Source organism: Podarcis bocagei (assembly GCF_964188305.1).
Source record: "Podarcis bocagei genome assembly, chromosome: 17".
NCBI classification, from domain to species: Eukaryota; Metazoa; Chordata; class Lepidosauria; order Squamata; family Lacertidae; genus Podarcis; species Podarcis bocagei.
Window position 1 is genome coordinate 5,666,752 of NC_138143.1, and position 19,008 is coordinate 5,685,759.

The following is a 19,008-nucleotide window of genomic DNA, read 5'->3' on the forward strand; positions in this document are numbered from 1 at the left end:
CACCAAGACAAACATTTCAAGCACATTCAAAGCAGAGTCCCTCAAAGAATTCTGGGCACTGTAGTCTGTTAAGGATTGCAGGTAATTGTAACTGTGTGAGGGGGTAAACTGCAGTGCCCAGAATTCTTTTGAGGGAAAGAATGCACTTTGAATTCACTTTATAGTCTGTGCACATCCATGGCCAAGCGAAACATCCATCCCAGCGCTTAGGCAAATGCAGGTGATTTAAGACTACTTTGTGAGGAAAGGGAACTCCATTTCCCCCTTTTCTCTTGCTTCATTCTCTTTTCTTCTTTCTGCCTTCCTCCTGCACTGTTGGAATATTGGCTGAAAGCTCCTTGCATATGGAGTCCTGAATTCTTTTTCTCTTTTTGCTTTCATTGCTCTGATGACTCTCACAGTAGTTTTTTTTTAATTAATGCTAATAGAACAATTTCAATAATAAAGCCTAGAGAGAGGGTTTTCTCAATCGTGGCCACTTGTATTTAGAATGGTCTCCCCAGAAAAGCTTGCTTGCCACCAATTCTGATAACATGTCAGCACAAAGCAAAGACATTTTCATTTGCCATGGGCAGATGTGGGAAACCACTGGCTGTCCAGATGTAGCTGAATGACAACTCCCATTAATCCTGGCCATTGGATGTGCATTCTGGAGCTGATGGAAGTTCAGTAACATCTGGAGGGCCCAGCTTTCCCCACACCTAGCCTAGGGCATTCCAGCATGCTGAGATGAGCTAGCTTTTGTGTTTTTACGCCTTCTATTGAACTTGATTACTTTGTTATAGTCTGCTGGTTTTGCAATTTTATTGTTTGAAGTTTGCATTTTTCTGTGTGTGGTTTTTAAGTGAATGTTGCCCTGAGAGCCTACATCTATCAAACAAACAAAATCAACTATTATTCTCACAAGAAGGCCTTCTCACTCACTCAGAAAAAAATTGTATGTTTGTTGCATGCACCTTTTTTCAAGTAACCTTAAGGCTCTAGCTTCCTTTTAGACCACATGAGATCAGCATTAACTCTCCAGAGCAGGGAGCACCCTTTAATTAACCTTCAACCATCTCCCTTCCTAGCACCCCTAAGGCCACCAAGTTGAGCACTGAAACATGTCATTGAGAGCTATCTTTTCAAGGTAGCAATGATTTTTTAAATAATAATAGAAAATAGCCAGCTGCCTGACTGGCACACAAGCAGATACACACCCACAGTGTAATATAAAAAGTGACAAGCTAAATCCACTTCTGCAAATGAGGATGAAGAATGCCTTTTAGTTGCTAGTGCATCTACAAAAATAGAGGAAATATACATTTGTGCAGCATATAATTCAGGAAGGCAGCCATTTTTAATCTGAATGATGTGTCGTTAGAAAAACAGTCATGTAACGTGAACAATCTGGTCAGCAGGCTTTTTTGTTCCTGTGAAGAGGTGTGGTCCTGGCTTAGGGCAGATCTACCCTGTCCAACAAACACAGCCGCTGTGTGTGTATACTGGTGTCACACCACTGATTCAGTGCTCAGAGTGGACACCATGCAGTGGCGTAGCGTGGGTTGTCAGCACCCAGGGCAAGGCAAGTAATTTGCGCCCCCTAACCCGTGGATTTTAGTAGGGGCAGAGAGCTGTGAGTGCAAGCGCCCCCCAGATGTTGCGCCCGGTGCGGCCGGCCCCCCTGCACCCCCCACGCTACGCCACTGATGCCATGCACGTCTCGACACATGTCTGGGAACCCCGGCCATGTCAGAGTTCCCAGACATGTGTATGTAAGTGGATGCCTTCCTAGCTTCCCTTGCTTTAAGTCCAGGATGGGGATCCTGTGGCCCTCCAGATGTTATTGGGCTCCCAGCCCCATCACCCCTGACCATTGGCCGTGCTGACTGGGTCTTGCCCATGCTGAGGCTGGAGTCCAACAAGATCTGGGAAACCACAGACATACCAATTGTAATAGCTGTGCAAAGTGTAGAGCTGCCCTTAGAAAGGTCACCAGATACATTTCTATCCCATGTCCTTAATTTTCACGATCTCTTTCTTACCTTGAATACCAACTTAGTTCGTTCCGGAAGTCCGTTCTTAAACCAAAGTGTTCTTAAACCGAGGTGCGTTTTCCCTACTGAGGCCTCCCACCGCCAGTGCCCTTCCACCATTCGTCTTCCGTTCGTCTTCCAAGGCAAAGTTTGCTAGCTGGAACACCTACTTCCGGTTTTGCGGAGTTCGTTGCCCGAATAGTTCGTTAACAGGACTGTTTGTAGACTGAGATACCACTGTATTGCTAAATCTTTGTATTAGTTGAGGTTATATTATTGGACGTCCCTGGGAAGAGGGGATGGTTGTTAAACCGCTCTGAGAACTGTAGCTCTGGGAGGGGAGCAAGGGTCACCTAAGAACTTTCCTGAACTTCCTTAGGGTTCGGGACGCGGGTGGCGCTGTGGCTTAAACCACAGAGCCTAGGACTTGCCGACCAGAAGGTCGGCGGTTCGAATCCCCGCGACGGGGTGAGCTCCCGTTGCTCAGTCCCTGCTCCTGCCAACCTAGCAGTTCAAAAGCACGTCAAAGTGTAAGTAGATAAATAGGTACCGCTCCAGCGGGAAGGTAAACGGTATTTCCATCCGCTGCTCTGGTTCGCCAGAAGCAGCTTAGTCATGCTGGCCACATGACCCGGAAGCTGTAAGCCGGCTCCCTCGGCCAATAAAGTGAGATGAGTGCCGCAACCCCAGAGTCGGCCACGACTGGACCTAATGGTCAGGGGTCCCTTTACCTTTACCTTTAATAACTTTCAACACCCTTAACAAACTACAGTTTCCAGGATCCTTTGGGGATATCATGACTGTTTAAGGTGGGGTCTATAACTAGCTTCACTGTGGTTCCGCAAAGGGAGATGACACTGGCAGTAGGAGTGAGAAAAACCCACGGTGTGTCTACAAATGTACCACTTGAACCTCTTTGCAAGTTTACTCAAAAGTAAATTGTAGGGTGTAGCTGCATTAACTCCTCTGCCTTAAGGAGCGCTTGTGAATGGTCGTTCTGGGAGTAGCAGAGAGACCAGCTGCTGCAATACATGACAAGCTTCCTGTCCCTTGGATAATTGCACAGCAGAGGGAGTTTTCGGCAGGTGCAGACTTTTCTACCCCTGCAGCACTCACTGCAACAGGACAATCACGACACGCAAGGCAGCGCATCTTGCAGAGCAGGTCTGATTTAAGAGGCATTTTCTGCTTCAAAGAGAACAATCTTCCAGATTCCCAAGGGGTCAGAAGGAAGCAAGGGAGAAACCCACAGGGAAAGAGAGAAAAGAGAGCACCACGCAAGTGGGGCCCAGGAAATTAGGGGCTGAAACTCAGACAATATGTGGCTCCATCTTGGGAAGGAAACGTACTCCTAAAAGAGACCACAGGAGATGCAGGTGGTTCGTGAAAGAACTTGGCTATTTTGTCACTTTTCCTTCTCTCACTTTGCCTTTGAGAGCTAGGTGACAGGCAGAAATTCTGTGGTTCTATAAATTCAGCTTCCTCCAGCATGGAGAATCTACTGAATTTCTGCCTGCAATAACGAAACATGTCTCTCCCGTATCGGTCTCTACAGCCACAGCAGCTGCTGTAACTCTCCTGTAACCCCAAAGGCACACTATTTCATTGTCTCCCAGGACAGATGGATGCCATCCATATAAATGATAAGGACAGAGAGTCTGTGTTAGGAGAAAGAAAGTGAGGAGGCAATGGCATTAATGTGAATGCAGAGTTAGATGGGGTCGGCAACAAGGGGGGGTGGATGTATTCGTTCACTTGAGATCTCTAGGCTGGCATACACTGTACCTTTGAAAGAATCTGCTTTGAATATGCTTTAGCGTCAAAGTGTTTCACATGTGTTCATTCATGTGTTCATGTGTTCATTAAAATGTGCATTGTTTCTACAAGTTATCCTAAACTCTGTCCCCGCCTCCCTTGTATGCATTTTCTTTTTGTTTTGTGGTGGTGGTGGTTTGGAGCAGAGAATTGTATCACAAAATTTGGAGAAGTGTCAATACGAAAAGGATAACCATGTTTTGACCCTGGAAGTGCAACTCAGGTCTGTCAGCTTTAAAATGTAGAGCAATCAGAATCCTTGAGTGTCCCTATGAAGGATATATATATATATATATATATATATATATATATATATATATATATATATATATATTTGTCCAGTAGCACTTTAGAGACTAACTAAGTTTGTTCTTGGTATAAGCTTTCGTGTGCATGCACACTTCTTCAGATACACTGAAACAGAAGTCACCAGACCCTTATATATAGTGGGAGGGTGGGGTGAGGTTTTTCTCAGGAGGGTAGTAGGAGATGGGTGATTGACTCAATGGGTATGGGCATGTCCAACTGAGCTCCCTGTTTTGCGGCATTTTAGTTGTTCGTAAGAATGGTTGTGTGGAATGGATGCCCAATCATAGATTTTTTTGGGGGGAAGGGCAGATTTTTTTCTTACAACCTACTGTAAATTGCAATCCTACACATCATGTGTACATGATGTACACATCATGTGTACATGTACATGAAAGCTTATACCAAGAACAAACTTAGTTGGTCTCTAAGGTGCTACTGGACTTTTGAAAATATATATATATATTTCGACTGCGTCAGACCAACACTACCTGAATCTAGAACCTATGGAGGCAGTACAGTGGTACCTCGGGTTACAGACGCTTTAGGTTACAGACTCCGCTAACCCAGAAATAGTACCTTGGGTTAAGAACTTTGCTTCAGGGTGAGAACAGAAATTGTGCTCCAGCAGCATGGCAGCAGCGGGAGGCCTCATTAGCTAAAGTGGTGCTTCAGGTTAAGAACAGTTTCAGGTTAAGAACAGACCCCCGGAACGAATTAAGTACTTAACCTGAGGTACCACTGTATCTGTTTGCTCCCACTTATTCCCTGCTTCTATTTCCAATGGGAACAAATATTGCCAAGGCACCCATTTTGCCAGTGTGCTCTCATCTAAAGGGACACGGGTAGCTCTGTGGTCTAAACCACTGAGCCTAAGGCTTGCCGATCAGAAGGTCTGCAGTTCGAATCCCCGTGACAAGGTGAGCTCCCGTTGCTCGGTCCCTGCTCCTGCCAACCTAGCAGTTCGAAAGCACGGCAAAGTGTAAGTAGATAAATAGGTACCGCTCCAGCTTGAAGGTAAACAGAGTTTCTGTGTGCTGCTCTGGTTTTGCCAGAAGCAGCTTAGTCATGCTGGCCACATGACCTGGAAAAACTGTCTGCAGACAAACGTCGGCTCCCTTGGCAAAAAAAGCGAGATGAGCACTGCAATCCCAGAGTCATTTTCAACTGGACTTAACAGGTCAGGGGTCCTTTACCTTTACTTCTTATCTAAAGATAGCACTCTTACCACTCGGGGAAGTGGGGAGGGTCCAACAGTCATTGTGTGAAACTGTGACTGCAAGTGGTGTTAAGTGAGCGCAACATTAGGGAGTGTGGGCAGTTATCCTGGATTAATTAATACGGGATAAAACGGCATTTTGTACGTGTGTCATCAGAGAAATGAAAAACTAGAGCAATGGCCCATTTGGCATGGAGCTCAGGCATGGGAAGGGTGTGCAAGTATGTTGGGAGCTGATAACTCCCTCTTGAGTTTAATCTGACTTGTAAAAGATACACCCTAGGCCAGCTCGGATGATTAAAACTAAAGAACTCAAGATGCAGAGCTGCATCTTGGTCCTTAAGGGTGCATGCAAAAGATAAGGCTTGGTTCCTGGAAAATAGAGAAAACTGCCCATCACCTGCTCCAGTCCTCCCTGATGTGGAGCCAGATTGAAAATTGCCCCCCCCCCCCGAATATTTCCTCCAGGTTCCAGTGCTGCTTCAAATTATATGCCCCAGTAACACTTTTTAAAAATACAGTATATTAGAACCAAACCACTGAACCACAATCTTTCTCTTGTATTCTCTGTTTTGAAAACTTTGGGTCTCTGGAATACAGAGTCAACAAAGGTCCGTATAGTTAAAGCTATGGTTTTCCCAGTAGTGATGTATGGAAGTGAGAGCTGGACCATAAAGAAGGCTGATCGCCGAAGAATTGATGCTTTTGAATTATGGTGCTGGATGAGACTCTTGAGAGTCCCATGGACTGCAAGAAGATCAAACCTCTCCATTCTGAAGGAAATCAGCCCTGAGTGCTCACTGGAAGGACAGATCCTGAAGCAGGGGCTCCAATACTTTGGCCACCTCATGAGAAGAGAAGACTCCCTGGAAAAGACCCTTGGGAAAGATGGAGGGCACAAGGAGAAGGGGACGACAGAGGACGAGATGGTGGGACAGTGTTCTCGAAGCTACCAGCATGAGTTTGACCAAACTGCGGGAGGCAGTGAAAGACAGGAGTGCCTGGCGTGCTCTGGTCCAGGGGGTCACGAAGAGTCGGACACGACTAAATGACTAAACAACGACAACAAATATAGATATGATACAAATATGTGTATCTGAAGAAGTGTGCATGCACACGAAAGCTCATACCAAGAACTAACTTAGTTGGCCTTTAAGGTGCTACTGGAAGGATTTTTTTTATTTTGACTATGGCAGACCAACACGGCTACCTATCTGCAACAAATATAGAGTCTATATCACTGTCCTCCTACTTGGTGCCCCCCTCCAGATGTCTGTAGATCAAGGACGAGGAATGTGTAGCTCCCCAAATATTGTTGGACTACAATTCCCATCGTCTCTGTCCATTGGGCCATGCTGGCTGGGACTGAGGGGAGCTGGAGTCCAACAGCATCTGGAGGGCACCAGGTTGGGGAAGGCTGGTCTGTATCCACAGCAGGATACAGACCACTGAAAAGAGCATTCCAAAATATTAACTGGACATCCACAGTCCATCACACACGCAATCAGTTTTGTTATGTGTAGCAGCTTTTGTTGAGTTGCCCTAGTGGGAATTGTATGTTTGAATTCCCCACCTCATTATAAGAAATCTCCTCAAACATTGGGGGCTCCCCCACCAACAACAAAACAAAACAAAACAAAACAAAACAAAACAAAACAAAACAAAACAAAACAAAACAAAACATGGAGGTGAAATAGAGCTTCCCCACTGGCTAAAGTAGCAGCAACTTTCACAGCAGCTCGAAGTACAGATGTTAGCAAAAGATAATGTTTGTGTCCATTCTGCAAAAACATCACCTGCTAAGTTCTGCACGTGGAGCTTCCCTTAAAGGCAGAAGAGCATGACAGGAGGTTGCTGCCTTTCTTCTGGTCACTGGGCAATGCTTGGAAGAATTCCGACACGATTCCCTGAATTAGTAAAGTGCAGCCAAAGCAGTCCACTGTTGCAAAGTGAACTATACAAAGCTACGGAAGACTCTCAACTGAGTGTAAATATCACAGGCTACAAATCAGAGGTAGAACATGAGGAGAAGGAAGTAAGTAAGCAAATGCACAGATGCACTCTCTATTCTGCAAAACTCTCCAAAATCATGCAGCGCAATCTGCAAGTACCTTTGAAAACAAAACAGGAAGCCAGATGGGAACTATGCTTGCTTTTTATCTAGCCATTGTACTTTGTGCCAAGGGGAAAAGGAGTGAAGAGAGTAGGAGTTAAAGACAAGGAATAGTCCAAGGCCAGGCCAGTTCATGGAATGGAGGGTAGGTGGGAGAGGAAGAATAAGATACAAATTTATTGCATCAAAATTCACTTTAAATGCCAGTTTAAAACATGTCCCGCTATTGAGAGTTGCCTTTTCTGATACTATTCCCTGCTAGGGTTGCCTCCTTTGAAAAAGAGAAGAGAAGAGAAGAGAGAAAAGAGAAGAAAACAAGAGAAGAGAAGAGATGAGATAAAAGAGAAGAGAAGAGAAGAGAAGAGAAGAGAAGAGAAGAGAAGAGAAGAGCTGTTTGACAGTGGAACCGACTCCCTTGGGAGATGGTGGACTCTCCTTCCTTGGAGGTTTTCAAGCAGAGGTTGGATGGCCACCTGTCAGGGATGCTTTAGATGAGATTCCTGTATTGCAGGGGGTTGGACTAGATGACCCTTGTGGGTCCCTTGCAACTCTACAATTCTATGATTCTATGACAGGGACCATTGCAGAATGTTTTCTGACTCTTATGCAGCCCTTAAAGATACAGGACCTTGGCCCTTAAAAAGGTGGAGACCCTATTCTCTGCACAAGTCTTGCAGCACACAAACCCCAAACATAAAATGCAGTGTTCATAACACAGACTAGACAGTAGGAAAGAGTACATAGCATGATGGGGTGTGTTAAAGCACTAGAAGATAGGTTACCAAAGACATTTTCACAAACACACACATTATTATTATTATGTTTCTGAGCACAATTCAAAGTGTTGGTGCTGACCTTTAAAGCCCTAAACAGCCTTGGCCCAGTAGACCTGAAGGTGCGTCTCCACCCCCATCGTTCTGCCCGGACACTGAGGTCCAGCTCCGAGGGCCTTCTGGCGGTCCCCTCCCTGCGAGAAGTGAGGTTACAGGGAACCAGGCAGAGGGCCTTCTCAGTGGTGGCACTTGCCCTGTGGAATGCCCTCCCATCAGATGTCAAGGAAATAAACAGCTACCTGACATTTAGAAGACATCTGAAGGCAGGGAAGTTTTTAATGTGTGACATTTTGATGTATTTTTAATCTTTGTTGGAAGCTGCCCAGAGTGGCTTGGGAAACCAGCCAGATGGGTGGGGTACAAATAATAAATTACTGTTATTACTATTACTATTATTATTATTATTATTATTATTATTATTATTATTATTATTATTATTACTATTATTATTATTACTATTATTACCCACCTTTTACCCTAAGGTCCCAGGCCAGGTTAGAACATTAAAACACAACATTGCAATATTAAAAACAGCTTACAACAGCTTATGATTACAGAAATAAAGTAGCTCCTAAAAATGTACACCCCAAGTGTCGAAACTGTGGGCAAAGAGGCATTAAAAATGCCTGTTTACCAACCTTTAAACTGGCCATTGTAGCCGTGCCTTTAATAGAAGCCTGATTAGCAGTTAATACGGCTTATGTGCACCTCACAATAATTTCTGCATGCTGATTCCTGAAGATTCGGCTGCAGTTAAAAGCGTCAGGATTTTTTCCTGGTCAGATGGCAAGTCTCCCCATTTACACTAATTTGTTGCACATGGGAATGTTTGTACTTGATGACGACGACAACAACATCAGTAGCAACAACACAATTGAAAAACCTGAATGTACATTTTCACAGTCAGGATTTTATATTTGCATGGCAATTCTGGGAGATGTTATTTATTTATTAAGTAATTTTTACCTGGCCCCCCACTTTCTATTGAAAAGGCCCTCAAGGCACCAATCAGTAATAAGAGCAGCACAAAAATACAATGCAGCGTATCATAGAGACGATCATAAAATGGCAGCACCTGCCGAACACAGCAATTGGCCAGTATTTTCCCTGCAGGGCAGGTGAGCAGTGATAGAGCCTGGGAAGCCATTTCATAGCAGTGATGCCTCAGTCCCAAAGACCCTCTCCTATGTCCTCACATGTCTCACTTCAGCCAGTGGGGAGACCTGCAGCAAGGCCTCCACTCTTGCTCCAGATGGCCAGGTTGTGACATTTTGGAAAAGGTGGTCCATAACAGTCTGGGGCCGAGGCATGTTCATTGGGGATCACCTTTCCCCAATACGTGGCTTCAGGGCTTTAAAAATCTGAATTTGTGCTTTGGCTTGGGCTTGGAGACAAATTGCTAGCTTATGAAGTAGCAATGAGCCTGGAATAATAATAAGATGCCAAAAATGCGCATATAGATATATATTGGCATCATGTGTGAAAAAGAACTATTAGAAAGAGACAGGGATATTTCATAATATACAGTGGTACCTCGGGTTACAAATACTTCAGGCTACAGACGTTTCAAGTTACAGACTCCGCTAACCCAGAAATAGAACCTCGGGTTAAGAACTTTGCTTCAGGATAAGAACAGAAATTGTGCGGCGGTGGCAGCGGGAGGCCCCATTACCTAAAGTGGTACCTCAGGTTAAGAACAGTTTCAGGTTAAGAATGGACCTCTGGAATGAATTTAGTTCTTATCCCAAGGTACCACTGTAAATGGGTTGGGAGGGGAATGAAATTTCATAAGGTGAAATAGTGCGTCAACGGGCTGCTTTTGATGCTTTTAAGATGCACTGAGACTAGGAGCCAAGCTGTGCATTGCATATCAGATATGTGTACCAATCTCCCAACATTTTTGTTTTAATTAAAACTAAGTGCTGAAAGCTGTGATCCCAAGAGGAATGGCAGGGGTAAAAGATTCCTTACCCCTTCCCCTACCATTTATTTCCTGATCAAAACTGCCTCCATCCAGCTGTTTTTTCTATTTGCACAGGAAAAGATACTGGTACCCATATCTTTGCAGTGGGGCACCAGCATAGAAACCAAGTCCTAAGGGCTGAGGTCCCTTTGCCCCCCCACCAATAAAATATTTGAGGGGGCTGCCTCCCCAAAAGTTAATGGACATTATCAATCAAATGGTGTGCAATTATACCTGCCCCCCAATATTTTATTTAAATTGGCACATCTGGGCATGAGAAAGCAGCTGTGAAGCAACTTAGGGTGGAAAAATAGCTAGTTTTTTATAGTTAGCAGCATCCTTGTAGCTGTTTTTCAAAGACAATTACATGCCTCTGCTATATAATGTCTGGTTTTTCCCTAAAGGAGAAACAGTTTAGTTATGCTGTATAATATAAAAATAAAATGAAATAGGAAAAGATCAACCACTCTTACCTCCTGGATGGCAACTACCATTTTTCAGGACACCTCTTCGAGAAAGGTTTGAAGACTGCTGGGCCAATGAAGATTCCCAACTTTTGAAGCCATTGTTCTAGTTGTCCCTTTGATAGCACTGATCTAAGCAAGGGTAGGGGACGTGGTACCCACCAGATCAATGTTGAACTCCAACTCCCATTAGCCTTAGCCAGCATGGCCAATGTTCAGTAACGATGGGAGTTGTAGTCCAACAAAATAACGGGATGGTTACAGGCTCCTCATCCCTATTTTACAGCCATAAACAGATTATAGTGTTGAGCTCCATACCTTGCAAATCTTCGCCTGTTGATTCCTGGAAATCAAGTCTCAAAAGCAAGCTAGACTGCTTGTTTCCCAGCTAGTTGGTAGCCTTGAGGCCAATGCAGTACCCCAATTCCCTTCTTCATTTTTGGATTTTTAGTGGAGAAGGGAGATCGCCACCACTCCTCTGAGAGCCCTGCATGGACCTTAGGGGCTTCCAGTCGCTGGTCCTTAATTTAGGTGATGTGGTGTTGAGAAAAGAAATGAACACCGACAGGTAACAGCAGAAACGCTGTGTGCACACTAAAAAGCACACTCAATGGACATTCTTTCCCTCAAAGAATTCTGTGAAGTGTAGTTTACCCCCTCACGGAATTACAATTTGCAGCAGTCCTTAACAAACTACGGTGTCCAGAATTCTTTGAGAGAAAAAGGTGCTTCGAATGTGCTTTCACAGTTTAGTATGCTCACAGCCAAAGAGCCGCCTCCATTTTTATCTGTTTTCATATTCAATGAGAGGTAGAAGAGAGAGAAAATAAAATCCCAAAGCGTCCCGTTCCCCCCCCCCAGCGCTTTCCTCCTACCTGTTGACCTGCACTGAAGTCGAACAACTTCTGCGCAGTCTAGTTTAAGAGCTGAGAAGTCCCCTTGGATCTGCCTCTCCCCACCCACCAGCTGAAGGCAGAGATAAGGCAAGTTCATGGCTGAGGAGGAGATACGGGGAGAGAGAGGGGAGTCAGCCATGTCACAGGGCCAGGGCAGACTTCTATAGGGAAACTTCAGCAGGGCAGAAAAATATAGCAGCTGTGGCCTGCCTCCTGCGCCTTTTAGCAGAGATTTAATACCCAGGAACCAGTAAGCGACATTTTTCATGTCATCGGGCAAAACACTATCTTTTTTTATTTTTTATTTTTTTATAATATTTTATTAGATTTTATCAATAAAAAAGTTTAGAGAGCACAAAAGACACATACATGACAAATAGAAAAATACAAAAGCACAGAAATACAAAATACAAAATTACAAACATTAAGCACAAAAAGAAGAAAAAACACACATATAAAAGAAAAACAAAATTTCTCTCTTTCTTAATCTCTCCACTTTAAATTAACTTATTTTCCTGACTTCCTCACATCTCCCGTTTTTGTATCCCTTTTAAATTTAGTTCAGCAAATTCATGATCTATTAGTTTGTCCATTTGTTAATCCCCTTATACTTTTTACCTTGTTGCTAGGGCCCCTTGAATTCATTTCAATGTCATCAACATTCAAAAATTTTACAGTATTTCTGCAAATAAATTTTAAATTTCCTCCAATCTTCTTCCACCGACTCTTCTCCCTGGTCCCGGATTCTGCCAGTCATTTCCGCCATCTCCATGTAGTCTATTAGTTGCATCTGCCAGTCTTCCAAGGTGGGTAGGTCTTGTGTCTTCCAATGCTTGGCGATGAGAATTCTTGCTGCTGCTGTGGCGTACATAAAGAAAGTTCTATCCTTTTTTAACACCAATTGGCCAACAATGCCCAGAAGAAAGGCCTCTGGTTTCTTCGGGAAAGTATATTTAAATACCTTTTTAAGTTCATTATATATCATTTCCCAGAAAGCCTTAATCCTTGGGCACGTCCACCAAAGGTGGTAGAATGAACCTTCAATTTCTTTACATTTCCAACATTTATTATCGGGCAAATGGTATATTTTTGCAAGCTTGACTGGGGTCATGTACCACCTGTACATCATTTTCATAATATTCTCTCTTAAGGCATTACATGCCGTGAATTTAATCCCGGTGGTCCATAACTTCTCCCAGTCAGCAAACATAATGTTATGTCCTATATCTTGTGCCCATTTAATCATCGGGCAAAACACTATCATGTGCTAAGAGAAAAGCAGTTGGCAGGAAAAGTGGAATGGCAGAGGAAAACAGAAGCCGAGTTTCGTTCCTCTTGCCTCCTTTCCACGAAGCAGTTAGGTCGCTTTTGACTCTGGATGTAGGTCACCTGGTGTGGTGCCTCCTTCTTCAGATCATAATATATATTTACTTCCAGGACTTCAACATTTGGCACGCCAGTCCTGCTGCTCAGTGCGGGCCCTCCTGCTCATTCTGCTGAGGGAGTGTCCAATCCTGGCACCCAGTGAAATGTGGCCATGTTGAAGGGGTGGGGATGTTCTATGTACCAGAGAAATTGGGCCAATGCAGTGAGGAACTGAGCAGGATGAGCAAACAGTCTCTTGAGCATTGTGGAGTTTTGAGACCTCTTGTGGGCACTATAGGAGGCCCTGGTGGGCACACTGGTGCCCATGGGCACCACATTGGTGATCCCTAACCTAAGCAAATTCATAGCTGAGGTGATATTTGAATGGAGGACTCTATAGTTCATACATTCCACTACTAATAAGTCTAAATCTTCCACCATCAGTCTGAGTAGCTTACATCTTTTCCTCATTTAAGAAATTATTGAAAATTCATGCTTAGTTTTCACTCTTGCTTTTTTCTTCATGATCCTTCTTCTTTTTTCTTGATGACCATTTGTCCTGTTACATTGGTACCTCGGGTTACATACGCTTCAGGTTACATACGCTTCAGGTTACAGACTCCGCTAACCCAGAAACAGTGCTTCAGGATGAGAACAGAAATCGTGCTCCGGTGGTGCGGCAGCAGCAGGAAGCCCCATTAGCTAAAGTGGTGCTTCAGGTTAAGAACAGTTTCAGGTTAAGAACGGACTTCTGGAACGAATTAAGTACTTAACCCGAGGTACCACTGTATTCCTCTAGCTGCCTAATTCCTTTTTCCCTTTGTGTTTTATTTGATTGTAAACCTGAGGGCAAAACCACGTCTGTTTTAATATTTGTATGATGCCTGATAAGCACAGTATAAATAACGGGTGATAATTTGATGCATCTCTCTCCTCCAGAACACACTTTTCTCCACTCTTTGGCAGGTGCTTCAGGAAGCGATCTTTCTTTCCCTTATATTTTGGAAACCATGAAGTTGGAACTATAAATGAAGAGGGGCCGCCCACAAACACTTTGGTGGCACGCCCTGCGAAATGTGTTTGCTGTGATAGGTGATGACGACAACGGCACCATCTTGAGGAAAAATTGGAGACACGATGCCTTGAAGCAGGGCTTCCTCACCCGAGGCTGCTTTTCCCATCAGTGTTAGCAATGAGATGTTGTGCACACACTTCTGTGTTCTTCCACATAACGTAAGCCACAGTACATAGATATATCCTGCTTCCACTCTGTTGCTTCTTATGAAAAGTTATGTGCGTGTTAGTGGCTTAAAACAGCAAAGTTGTTGTCCTCACTCCATTTCAAGCTGCATTTGTACAGAGGTACCTTGGGTTACATACACTTCAGGTTACATACGCTTCAGGTTACAGACTCTGCTAACCCAGAAATAGTACCTCGGGTTAAGAATTTTGCTTCAGGATTAGAAGAGAAATCGTGCTCTGGCAGTGCGGCGGCTGCAGGAGGCCCCATTAGCTAAAGTGGTGCTTCAGGTTGAGAACAGTTTCAGGTTAAGAATGGACCTCCGGAACGAATTAAGTTCTTAACCCGAGGTAGCCACTGTATGTTGTTGGGAATGAAGATGCATCCTCCTAATGCGCTTTACCTGTTTAATTTCCCTCTGCCTGCAAACCCCCCCCCCCGAACTTCTGTTCAATAAGCTGTCATCTGTACACGTCACTTGGGAAGACAGGCGAACTAATACCAGTGTACCGGAAGAAGCAAAGATTACCAGTGTTGAAGCAATGATTCTTCAACATCAACTTCGTTGGACTGGTCACGTTTTTTGGATGCCTCATTATTGTCTTCCAAAGCAACTACTCTATTCTGAACTTAAAAATGGAAAGCGTAATGCTGGTGGTCAACAAAAGAGGTTTAAAGACTCTCTCAAGGCAAATCTAAAAAAATGTAGTATGAACACTGACAACTGGGAAACATGGGCCTGCGAGTGCTCCAGTTGCAGAACAGCCTTTACCAAAGGTGTCATAGACTTTGAAGAAACCCGAACTCAGGACACAAGGGAGAAACGTGCTAAGAGGAAGGCACACTTGGCAAATCCACACTGTGATCAACTCCCGCCCAGAAACCAATGTCGCCACTGCAAAAGGACATGTGGATCCAGAATTGGCATCTACAGTCACTTACGGACTCATTGTTAAAACTGTGTTTGTGGAAGACAATCTTACTCGGCTACGGGTGATCATCAAAGAAGAAAAAAGCACACTGCACCAAAGAATCTGGGGAACAGTAGTTTATTCCCCACAGAGCTACAGTTCTGAGCACCCATAACAAACCACAATTCCCAGGGTTCTTGGGTGGGGGAAAGATATGCTTTAAAGGTATTGTGTGTATGCAGCCTTAGAAAATGCCTACAAGAAGAAGAAGAGTTTGGATTTGATATCCTGCCTTTCACTCCCTTTAAGGAGTCTCAAAGCAGCTCACATTCTCCTTTCCCTTCCTCCCCCACAACAAACACTCTGTGAGGTGAGTGGGGCTGAGAGACTTCAAGGAAGTGTGACTAGTCCAAGGTCACCCAGCAGCTGCATGTGGAGGAGCAGAGACGCAAACCCGGTTCACCAGATTACGAGTCTACCGCTCTTAACCACTCCACCACACTGGCTCTATAATACAATTATATTATTTCATGTAAAAGATGTATATTATATTAAAAGATGGGGCAGTCTCTCTGCCTGCAGGCTCAATGGAGTTTAATAATAATAATAATAATAATAATAATTATTATTATTATTATTATTATTATTATTATTATTATTATTATTATTATTATTATTCAAAGCATTCAAAGTTGTGGATCTCATCCTCCTGCAGTCAGCCCATTCCAGCACCTGCTGTAAATGTGGAAACAGTGTTTTGTGTTTGCCTCAGGTGACAAGCAAGTTCTATCTGCGATTATTAATCTGTTATCCTGGCTAATTTGTCACTTTGTACGGTCCAAAGGGGTGATGAGCTTGCAGGTGTGAACCAGACCCTGGTGGGCTGCTGTACTAATAAGCTTGCAGTTCCACTTTCCAACACATGGTGGAAGTAGGTTATCAGAGAAGCTCCCCCTCTCAGCCAGGGCCTCCCCAAACGATTATTCAGCTGACATATTTTTTATTATTACCTGTGATGATTTAATCTATGGCGGTGACTCATTTGCTCTTGGAAGTCGCTGCTTGAAGTTGCTGCAGTGATCCAATTAGCAATAGCGCATGCCTGAAAAGGGCCTCCTCTGCTCCCCACCCCCATTCAGAACTAGGCAATCCCACTGGGGCAATTTCCTCTTCCAAAAGGTGTCAAGTTGGATTGGTGGGGCTTCTGTGATGCCTGTGCTGCTCCCCAAGTGCTTGGCGGCAGAGCCGTAGCTACAGGAGGGCTAGCCGGGGTTTTTTACCCTGGGCGAAGCCTCCAGAGGCTCCCAGCCTGCGGGTGTGTGTGTGTGCAAATGTGAGTTGTGGGGTGCCAAAACAAAATCTAGTTTTGCCCCTGCTTGGGGGTTCCCAAGGGATGAAGACAAACATTGTGGGATATGGAGCAGTTCACTAGGAAATGCATCCTAGAAAGCCAGTGTGGTGTAGTGGTTAAGAGCGGTAGTCACGTAATCTGGGGAACCGGGTTCGTGTCTCCGCTCCTCCACATGCAGCTGCTGGGTGACCTTGGGCTAGTCACACTTCTGTGAAGTCTTTCAGCCCCACTCACCTCACAGAGTGTTTGTTGTGGGGGAGGAAGGGAAAGGAGAATGTGAGCCGCTTTGAGACTCCTGAAGGGGAGTGAAAGGCAAAGGCAGGATATCAAATCCAAACTACTCTTCTTCTTCTTCTTCTTCTTCTTCTTCTTCTTCTTCTTCTTCTTCTTCTTCTTCTTCTTCTTCTTCTTCTTCATCCATTTCCTGAGACAGTAGCCTCACTCTGCCTAATAGCAGAGCAGAGTCTGACGCCACTGTCCTGCTGTGCCTCCTCTAGCTGCTTCAGGTTCCCCTTTCCAGCCCCAGTCTTCCTTGACACTGGATTTTTCTTCTTCTAAATTTGCTTGTATTCATAGATGCAGTTACTGTTGTTCTATTTCAGTGTTTCCCAACCACTGTTCCGCGGCACACTAGTGTGCCGCGAGATGTTGCCTGGTGTGCCGCGAGATGTTGCCTGGAGGGAGGCGGGCGAGTCGGGCGGCGAGAGGCGGGGCGGCGGTGGCAAGGAGAGGCCGCCCAGCGCGGGGCTCTCGCCGTCTGCCTGCCTGGCTGCCTGCGAGCTCGGCGGGCAGTGCCTCCGTCCACAGCGCCCGCCTCGCGGCTCTCATTCCCTGCCCCTGCCAAAGCTCACCCAGCCAAGCCGCGCTCTCCTTCCTGCCTCGCTTTGCTGCCTCCTCCCACCCCACCCCCAAAGCTTGGAGGTTCCCCGGCAAGGGGGAGGGAAAAAAATTGAAACTTACACTTTCGTGTGTCCCTCCCGGCGTGACGCTGCACGCTGACGTCACGGGGCTGTAATGGTGGTGTGCCTCGAGATTTTTTTCATCAAACAAGTGTGCCTTTGCCCAAAAAAGGTTGGGAAACACTGTTCTATTTATTTGCCGCTTACTGCAAACAAAAGCCAGCTGTGCCCTTTTCCAGAATACACCATTCTGGGGGCGTCTGCCGAGACCACATAACACCGGCCTTGAAAGACCTAAATTGGCTCCCAGTACGTTTCCGAGCACAATTCAAAGTGTTGGTGTTGATCTTTAAAGCCCTAAATGGCTTCGGCCCAGTATACCTGAAGAAGCGTCTCCAAACCCATCATTCAGCCCGGACGCTGAGGTCCAGCACCGAGGGCCTTCTGGTAGTTCCCTCATTGCGAGAAGCAAAGCTACAGGGAACCAGGCAGAGGGCCTTCTTGGTAGTGGCACCCGCCTTGTAGAATGCCCTCCCACCAGATGTCAAAGAGATAAACAACTACCTGATATATAGAAGACATCTGAAGGCAGCCCTGTTCAGGGCCATTGAGCATGTTCAGTGGACTGTTTTGGGATGGCTCCCACTCCACTTAGAGTCCCCCCCCCCCCAAGGTTTTTTTTGGTACTTCTGCAGACTTCTGGGTATTTATCCAAGCCTAGGGATGCCTCCCTCTAATAAGTGAATGGTGCCATGACAGATACACAATGATCCAGTCGGAGGACTGAGTTTGCTACGAGAACATAGGATGTACGTGAACTACTATAGACAGTACTTCCAACTGCCATGTAAAAAAGGTGCTGAATAAAGGTGAGGTATTAGGAGTACACAAATATAATTCCCATTACTCTCTTGTGGATTAGCATCCCTGCCTTCAAGCTCTGGAAAATGTGTGATTTGTGCACAGAGGTAAGGGAGAAGTGGGAAGGAGCTAGAACATCTATACAGGGTCAGTTTGTTTTGTGAACTGACATCGCACTTATAAGCATTGGTCCCTTATAGTGTTTTACACTCTGAATTGGCTGCTAGTCTGAAACAGCATGCTTAATTCTGTGTTAGACTGAGTCCACCAGTTTGTTGTATGTTTGTTTGTTTGTTTGTATGTACGTATTTTTTACATGCAGTACATTTAAAGCCCATTTAAGGCACATCTCCCCCCAAAGAATTCTGGGCACCTCAGTTTACTCCTAACAGAGAAACAATTCCCAGCACCCTTAACAAACTTCAGCTCCCAGGATTCTTGTTTGAGAGGTGTTTTAATTGTATGGTGTGCATGCAACCTATATCCTGCTACTCCTCCTGGAGTTCAGGGTTTTTCTCACAGCTTTCACAGCGTAATGGGCTAAGCTCACCGGGCCAAGTTCACCCAGTGGAGATTTGGACCCAGGTCTCCCTTTGTCCATCCAAATCCAATGTTCCACCTATTATACTGCCCAACAAATCTGCTGGTGATGACAGTAGTAGGTAATATCAAAATATGATTTATCTCCTGCAGAGGAAGGGATTTGCCATCTTCTCCAGTGTAACCTGCAGGCTGCAAAGATGGAATTTAAAATTAT

General features: G+C 44.9%; 1 protein-coding gene and 1 long non-coding RNA gene across 4 annotated transcripts in view; both read right to left on the reverse strand.

Moving 5' to 3' along the window:
- The window catches only part of ALAS2 (5'-aminolevulinate synthase 2), a 34,547-nt gene extending 22,842 nt beyond the window's left edge, over nucleotides 1–11,705 (reverse strand). For 2 of the 3 annotated variants that reach the window (XM_081175724.1, XM_081175722.1), the window contains exon 1: nucleotides 10,738–11,017. The gene's annotated coding sequence lies outside the window, so the exon portion shown is untranslated. Of the gene's footprint in view, nucleotides 1–10,737; nucleotides 11,018–11,603 lie in introns of those variants that run through there. The other variant, XM_081175723.1, reaches the window with a different exon arrangement.
- On the reverse strand, nucleotides 788–3,764 carry LOC308577202. The gene is made up of 2 exons (XR_014003519.1): nucleotides 2,772–3,764; nucleotides 788–2,385 (listed from the first exon to the last, which is right to left on the reverse strand). It is a non-coding gene; the product is annotated as an uncharacterized lncRNA (long non-coding RNA).
- Nucleotides 11,706–19,008: the final 7,303 nt, after the last annotated feature.